We start from the raw sequence: 9,395 nt of genomic DNA, 5'->3' as shown, positions 1-9,395 counted from the left end.
AGTTTTTTAAATTCCACCTCTTTCAGTGAATTTTGGAAGACTTTCATAGAAGCTGAGTAACTAGAAATTCAGTAGGAATTACTTCAGCCCCATAAAAGAGCTGTCTTCTGTTTGCAGGCTCTGGTAAGTAGAATATTAACCACTTTTGCTGCCGGTCATATATATGCAAATGAGCATTTTTCAATGTCACTGCTAGTGCAAAAATAGCAATTTCTACGTGGTATCCAAAAATAGTTTTTCCATCTGCTGTGTTAATCGCTGCATCTCACATGGCCTCTAAAATGCCCACCAGACTGTGCAGAATGCTGCCATATGTAAGCAATGTAGGTAAACGTAAATGTAAATAAATAGCAGAGCCACCTATACTCTTACCACTCTGTGTACTTTTTCCCTGTATATTAGGTCAGTTATATACAGAATAACATCATAATTTACAGTGTGAGAGTTTATTATTTAGCAAACATTCTAATATAAAGAAATAGTAATGAATAGAGATGTGAATTTTTTATGAGACTTTGGTGCCTAAACCTAGAAATTGTTTGGTTCATTAAAAGAGGAAGGGAAATGTACTACAGAGGAAATAGATGATGTGATTCAGGCAACAAGTACGGCAATTTAAATATGGTAATTTTTTAATATATATGTGATGTTCTGCTAGTACTGACACATATCATACATTATAATTTTTAATTATGTTAATATTGTATAAGTTAGTGACATTTGCCATTTTGCTTTGTTCAGTTTTCTGTCACAAGTTAAAAAGCATATTCTACAAATCTTACCTATTTTATGTTAAAAATCTAAATATCAAATGCAACATCTTATTTAAGAGAAATTTTAATCCCAGATAAGGAAACCTTAGGGTCACTTAAAAGTAGAAATGTAAATTAAAAAGGTCAAATCAGGACATTTTTATGGAAAATTGCCTTTTTTGGTAGAATTTCCATGAAATCTGTCTAAACTCTGATACTTGTTTCTTTCGGAAACTCCCTCGTGGGGTAGCCATGGCCAAAAGTCTCTCCATAACTGGCGAATTCCAGTGCTACTTTAGTGCCCCACCCTTAACAGGCCACTGGCAGAGGGCAACTGTAGCATATTGTTTTCATAGGCTCATGATAGTATTACATGATATTTATTAATTATGGTAGCATTATGTTTGATTAATGCAAGTTCATGATTCATGTTTTTGGAATACATTTCGTTTGTTGAAATCTCCTGTTCTGTATTGAAAACCATTTTGATCAATTTTACGTATTACATTGCTGATATTATTTTAGGGAAACTTTGAAGACTAGTAAACTTTGTGGTCATCTAAAGTTTGAAATGCAATAAAAATGGTCAAATTTAGAATTAATTTTTCATGGAAAAATGCCACTTTTGGGGGGACACCCATTGAATCTAAATTCACCGTTTAAAGTTTAAGGTACATGTATTCTGTGTGGAATAATTTAGAGTATAATTTAGAGTAACAATTGCTTTAAATTACTTGGTCCACTTTTGGATCTCATCCCAGCAATTTCTTCCAAAGCACTCACTCTTAATGGCATCAGCTTATAAGTATGCATTATTTTAGAGGATTTTTGAGCAGACTGACCAACAACCAGTTTTCTCATTGAAAAAGTGACTTGGTTCATAAATCACCATTTTTATTTTTCTATCTAAAAGACATTTAGTTATCATCAGTATCATGCATTTCTTTGGTTATCATACTTTCTTTCTTTCAAACTATTCGCCATTTCCCGCATTAGCGAGGTAGCGTTAAGAACAGAGGACTGGGCCTTGAGGGAATACCCTCACCTGGCCCAATTCTCTGTTCCTTCTTTTGGAAAATTAAAAAAAAAAACGAGAGGGGAGGATTTCCAGCCCCCCGCTCCCTCCCCTTTTAGTCGCCTTCTACGACACGCAGGGAATACGTGGGAAGTATTCTTTCTCCCCTATCCCCAGGGTTATCATACTACTTTATGAATTAGAATACTCCAAATCTTAAGTGATACATATGATACACATCCATTAGAGCTTGAAGAGTTAGGTGTTAACCTCCGATTGCTTACAATAAACTCAAACAATGACCCAAGAATTTTAAATACTTTAAATGTTAGTATAAAAATAAGATATGTAGAACAGTAAACCAACACAAAAGTGAAGGCTCAAGGAATGTTGTTGAAGCACAGTGTAAGTTTTATTGAAGTTATTGATACTGTCAATTCATTATGACTATTCCAGCCATGACATCTTGCGTAATTATATCCCAGGTCCTGAAATAAAATTACTTTGTGTGATGCTAGGGGACATTTTTACATATGACTACAAGAAGTTAGCTGGACTACCACTCATATTTTTTTTTTTGTCTTCATTTTATTTGGTGGTTGTTTCCCAAGTAGACAGTGGATGAGCAAATGCCCATCATCCTACTGATTGACTCTTTACCATGTCATTATTCCTAACCCTTCAGTTCTCCATTAAGCTTATTTAAAAGGCTATGAGATTTTGTAAGCCTTTCTTATTACAGGAGAAGGATATATTTACAGTCCCATAATTGGGCCTTACATTCCAAGTGACTGGTTTATTGTCATTGAAGATATTAGAAGAAATTGTATCACCACTCTCAGCACTGAAATTGCAACTACTACTGAATGATCATTAGAGTGAGTAATGTGTTTTTATTTGGACATAGGGACCAAATAGGATATTTTTCACCGTTTTTAATCTCAATGTTTTCTAGGATCTTGTGTACAAGTGCATAACAGGGGACTGTATGGAATGCTTTGTGACAAATATTATGTGAAAGATAGTGTTTTTTTATCAAAGTTATTTAATAAATGATCTTGGTGGAAAGAACTAGTAGAATGTGAGGGGGGATTTCTTTAAGGGAAAGTCTTTCAAGTATTTTTGCTTTGGTATACATGAGAGAAATGGGTCTGTATTATGAGGAGCTGTTTGGAGGTTGATTAAGTAGTAGGTAGGAAGGATTACAATTTTTTTCCGAAGGAAGGGAACTTGCAACCAGTCTAGTAGGAATTAAAATTTCTGTTGGGGAATTTTTGGTTGTGGATCATAGATATTTGAGGTGGAGGTTGGAAATGTGATCTGCTCTGGTAGCTTAGTTTTGGTATTTCTTATTAGAGGGAGGATTCTGATTATTTATAATTGTCTTATTAACAAATTGAAAGTTGGTGTGCCATGTATGATACAATACACCTCTGGCAGTTAACTAGGAGTGTACCACATATGGTTCAGGGTATTTGAGTATTCTGGATGCACCAAGTAGGGTAGTCAGAAAACAGTTACGTGTCACCCATGTATTTTCAAATTAGTTTGTCTGTACCATGAAAATGCTGAACAGGATAGTATATCAAGTGTGTGCTGCCAAGGCAGAATAGGAAAATGTATGTGAATATTGTGAACAAATTTACATAACTTTTTTTGATGTATATAAATAATGGAAGTGAGAGGGGTCAGAAAAATGATTTGGTAAATAGATAAGAGGTAGTGAAAGCTTTGCGGAAGATGAAAGCTGGCAAGGCGCCGGGTTTGGATGGTATTGCAGTGGAATTTATTAAAAAAGAGGGTGACTGTATTGTTGACTGGTTGGTGAGGATATTCAGTGTATTTATGGCTCATGGTGAAGTGCCTGAGGATTGGCAGAATGCATGCATAGTGCCATTGTACAAAGGCAAAGGGGATAAAGTAAGTGTTCAAATTACAGGGTATAAGTTTGTTAAGTATTCCTGGGAAATTATATGGGAGGGTATTGATTGAGAGGGTGAAGGCATGTACAAAGCATCAGATTGGGGAAGAGTAGTATGGTTTCAGAATTGGTAGAGGGTGTGTGGATCAGGTGTTTGCTTTGAAGAATATATGTGAGAAATACTTAGAAAAACAAAAGGATTTGTATGTAGCATTTATGTATCTGGAGAAGACATATGATAGAGTTGATCTCTGTTAGGTATTAAGAGTATATGGTGTGGGAGGCAAGTTGCTAGAAGCGGTGAAAAGTTTTTATCGAGGATGTAAGGCATGTGTACAAGTAGGAAGAGAGGAAAGTGATTGGTTCTCAGTGAATGTCGGTATGCGGCAGGGGTGCATGATGTTTCCATGGTTGTTTAATTTGTTTATGGATGGGGTTGTTAGGGAGGTGAATGCAAGAGTTTTGGAGAGATGGGCAAGTATGCAGTCTGTTGTGGATGAGAGGGCTTGGGAGTGAGTCAGTTGTTGTTCGCTGATGATACAGCACTGGTGGCTGATTCGGATGAGAAACTGCAGAAGCTGGTGACTGAGTTTGGTAAAGTGTGTGAAAGAAGAAAGCTGAGAGTAAATGTGAATAAGAGCAAGGTTATTAGGTACAGTAGGGTTGAGGGACAAGTCAGTTGGGAGGTAAGTTTGAATGGAGAAAACCTGGAGGAAGTGAAGTGTTTTAGATAACTGGGAGTGGATTTGGCAGTGGGTGGAACCATGGAAGCAGAAGTGAGCCACAAGGTGGGGGAGGGGGCGAAAGTTCTGGGAGCATTGAAAAATGTGTGGAAGGCGAGAACATTATCTCAGAAAGCAAAAATGGGAGTGTTTGAAGGAATAGTAGTTCCAACAATGTTATATGGTTGCGAGGCGTGGGCTATAGATAGGGTTGTGCGGAGGAGGGTGGATGTGTTGGAAATGAGATGTTTGAGGACAATATGTGGTGTGAGGTGGTTTGATCGAGTAAGTAATGAAAGGGTAAGAGAGATGTGCGGTAATAAAAAGAGTGTGGTTGAGAGAGCAGAAGAGGGTGTATTGAAATGGTTTGGTCACATGGAGAGAATGAGTGAGGAAAGATTGACAAAGAGGATATATGTGTCAGAGGTGGAGGGAACAAGGAGAAGTGGCAAGACCAAACTGGAGGTGGAAGGATGGAGTGAAAAAATTTTGAGTAATCAGGGCCTGAACATGCAGGAGGGTGAAAGGCGCACAAGGAATAGAGTGAATTGGAACGATGTGGTATACCGGGGTTGACATGCTGTCAATGGATTGAACCAGGGCATGTGAAGTGTCTGGGGTAAACCATGAAAAGTTTTGTAGGGCCTGGATGTGGAAAGGGAGCTGTGGTTTTGGTGCCTTATACATGACAGCTAGAGACTGGGTATGAACAAATGTGGCCTTTGTTGTCTTTGCGGGGGGAGGGGTTGTCATTTCATGTGTGGCGGGGTGGCGACGGGAATGAATAAAGGCACCAAGTATGAATTATGTACATGTGTATATATGTATATGTCTGTGTATGTATATATATGTATACATTGAAATGTATAGGTATGTATATGTGCATGTGTGGGCGTTTATGTATTTGTGTAGGTTCGGTCATTCTTTCTTTCATCTGTTTCCTTGCGCTATTTTGCTAACTCAGGAGACAGAGACAAAGTATAATAAATAAATAAATAAATAAATTAATTAATAAATAATGGAGTACATATTGAAAATTGAGAAATTATAACATAATTACATAGTGGTACAGTACATTACAGTGTATACATCATATGGCTGGCAGAATTGCAGTGTATTGAAGCCCTGAATTCCTGCTTATTCTACCTCTTCCTAATTATCTTCTTATTCCTTGATCTCTCCCCTTCTGAAATTATACATACTTGATCATTCATACTCTCCTTACTCATCCTGTCTGTATGTCCAAACAGTTTCAGCACAACTCTTTCAGCTTTCTGATACATACTCTTACAACACACCTTTATCATACCCTATCATTTCTTATTTAGTAAACCCTCATCACACCAAGTATTATCCTCAGACATTTCATTTCCATCACATTCATCCTGTTCCTTCGTATTTCATCTTTGGCCAATATTTTGCATCCATACAACACTGTCAGGATCACTTTACCATCAAACAGAGCCATGTTCTTTTCACAGACAGTGCCCTCTTTCCACTCAATCTCTCCTCATTGAACCCTGGGCATTAACCCTCTCATTTATCCTGTGACTCATTTCTGCTCCTGTGGTTCCATTTGCTGTCACTTCCATGGGCAGTTTTAGGTGCAAATAGGTATCCCTCTGAGAATTGGGTTGCAATTTATTTCCTTAATGATTAAGTTTCTTGATTAGAAATGTTGATTTCAGATTTTTCAGTTTCTGATATTCAAGCTTTTTCATCTTTGCACATTCCTGATGCAAAATTATATTTATTTGTCATGTTTATGTGTCTGAATTATTAAAATAGCAGGAATTGATAGTTAACAAGTGTACATCCATTCTGTGAATTAAGATAACACTCATTGCTGATTAAGAATTGTAAAAGTCAATAACTGAATTATTTCTGAACATGATATTTTTGGTAGGATTGAAAATCATATATGTGCCAAAAAAAGAATAATCGACTGATTACATTTAAATAACATTTATGCTCGCATAAATGAATCAAACTGATCCTTCCAGTCATGATGAATGTCCCTTTAGGTTTGAACTACATTCAATTCTGGCTCTAAATGTATGTTTTATGTGCTATGAACCATCTTGGCTTTACTTTCAGTGCATGTAGCCTGCTTAAGAACACCTACTCCATGTGGAGGAATGTTTTTATATTGTTTGCTATTAAATACTTTTGATTTAATGTAAAAGTAGTTCTTAAATGTATGGTTAGCTTGACGTTGTTTCTTCCTAACCTGCAAGCTTCCTTTCATTTATCTAAGATCTTTAGTCATTATCTGTAGGATGCAAGATGCATGTATCTATACAGTCCCGTTAACAAATAGGTATTTTCATAACATTTATCCATCAATATCTCTGATGCCTTTTCCCTTTAGGAACTACCTCAAGGGGGGTGGCCACAGCAAAAGTCTTCATAACTGGTGAATTTCATTGCCGCTTTTTAGCTTTTACTGCCTCACCTTTAATAAACCACTGGCAGAGGGCAACCCTAGTGCAGCATTTTCAGAGACTGCTACCTAATTTTTCTACCAACTTCTACTTCCTAATGTTTCTACCAAATGTTCCATCCTATTACTTTTACCTAATGCTCCCACCTAATATTCCTACCGACTACTTCTACCTAATGCTCCTGTCTAATGTGCCTACCTACTACTTTTATCTATTCCTTCTACCATTTTGCTTAAAAGTAGGGCTAGTGCACAGTGCTCACTCCAAGAAAAATCAAGTTATGAAGAATGAGTCATGTGAGTCAAGTGTTGTCAAGTCTCAGGTAGTACAAGCAGTGATTTTATGTTTGTGGACAGAATGTGGGTGAGGCAGAAAGAAAAGACAAGTTCCCTTGGTCTGAAGAGTGCAACTGACAACCAGTGAAGAGCTAGCTCACTTTACAGCCATCACTAACCTTTCCAATACCCAGACAGGTAGTACCAGTAATATATTTACTGGGTCAGTGGCTGCCTATTAACTACTGCCTTGGCTTACTGCTCACAAAATTCCATTTGATAAATCATGATTATGATCCAAAGTTGTGGATTTATGTATCCTGATATGAAATATTTTATACATTTAGTATTTTGGACAGCCTTATTTTTTTGCTTTATAGGGCAGGGCTTTAAAGCTTAGTTTTTGTCATCTTTTTTGCTCAGATATCAGTGAAAAACTTTTGATACTTATTTAGTTTTCGTGAATCATTTGTTTAGAGTATGAACTGTAATTAATAGTGGCCGTTAAGGATGAGGTACTAAAGGCTAAGAAGCAGCACTGAAGTTCACCAGTTATGGAGAATTTTCCCAAGGCCACCCGCTTGATGAGGGAATTCCTGGAGGCAACGGGCAGCAGAGTATAGATAGAGGCATATATTTCACTTATTGTCAGCTTCACATTTTATGAACCTGGTTCTCCACTCATAAAAGTTGCAGAATTATGGTATTTTTCGGTATTGATTCATTTATAGTATCCATCCTGTTTTTGTACTCATCCATACACTCCTGCATTGTGTGACCTATTTACTTTTGTAATCCCTCATTCTTTCATCATTTTTTCTCCACTCCAGATACTAGTTATTTTTCCTATTCTTTCGTGTACAGTATGGTTAGGTTTTAAATATCTGATTTTAATGACTGTGTATTGTCTTTTTTATCATGAATTGTATAAAAAAAATATTATGTGCATTGTCTTTTTTATCATGAATTGTATAGAAACTATTTTTAGCAACAATATCCAGAGATTTTCAATACAAGTTTTAATGCTGAGAGATTTTGGCTTCTTTTTCATTAAACAGCAAAATTCTTGTTTAACAGAGTGTGGTATAGGTTTTGTTTCAAAACAGTTATTATTATTTTCTTTTTATGTATTCATTATATTTTACTTTGCCAGAATAATGTGTGGTTTTTAGATGTTGTATACCTACATGAACATTTATAATAACCATACTCACCAACTTTGCCTGTCAGTTATGGGTGGACAAAGTATAGTTCTTGAGTTTGTTGTTGCATTAGTGTGTCTGGTTTATTCACAGCATAAAATAGTGCAGACAGACTCTGCTACTTTGTATGTTTGCATTGTTTTGATGAAAAAAACAAAGGGGGGGAAACACAAAACTTTTGGATCATTTACATTACAGTCAAACTGAGGTTGGCAGACCCCTCAAGAAAAGTAAGTTGAATGATAGCAAGTGAAGGTGCCTAAGCCAATCACAGCTTACAATCTTAAACATCTCTCAGCTAGTCATGGTTTGCATCATAAGACCTCAATCACTGTGCATCTTTCTTCCTCCACCCTTTGTCTGTCTTGCTTTGCTTAGCTTGTTCTTTGTTTCATTGCATTTTTGCTTTATCCCTTTCCAACGGATGTACTTTTAGTAAAGCATCCACAAGAATTAATTACAGTCCAGAAGTTATTATCCCAGATGGTGAATATTTACAAATTAATTTCACAGATGTACTTTTAAGTGATAGAAAGGTTAGTGAGACTGATGGAGATTCTGCTTTTGATGAAGTACTTCAAGTTAATGAAGATGAGTGTAGAAATCATAGTAACATATTCCCGAGTGAAATGGGGGAAAAAGGGAATGAATGTGGCATGGGAACATGTAGTGTGGATTTGTATTATGCTAGGGATGCTTCCATATTTATCGCCAAAAACAGAACCTCAAAGGGGTAAGTCTACTTGTACCTATTTAGTGGGAATGTACCTTTGATATAAAACTGTTTTTGTAAGAATTTGCCAGTTTTATTACCAACTAGTATGTATTTAGTTTAAGTGAAGTATTTTGTCCGTATACCTAAATAATAAAAGCTTTTGTGTTGATTCACACTAATCAGTAGAAAGCATGGTATGTTTACATTTGCTGGAAAGATTAGTTAAAAACTTTTAAAAAGATGTATAGTTTGAGCTAAGTGAAAGAAAAAGGTAGAAAATAAAATGAAACCCACTTCCTGATTGCAAAACAAATTTTATGCACAAATTTGAAAACAAAGCCAGTTATGA

Source organism: Panulirus ornatus, chromosome 19, assembly GCF_036320965.1.
Source record: "Panulirus ornatus isolate Po-2019 chromosome 19, ASM3632096v1, whole genome shotgun sequence".
In the NCBI taxonomy this organism is placed as follows: domain Eukaryota; kingdom Metazoa; phylum Arthropoda; class Malacostraca; order Decapoda; family Palinuridae; genus Panulirus; species Panulirus ornatus.
The sequence above is the reverse complement of the archived record's forward strand: the minus strand, read 5'-3'. Positions refer to the sequence as shown.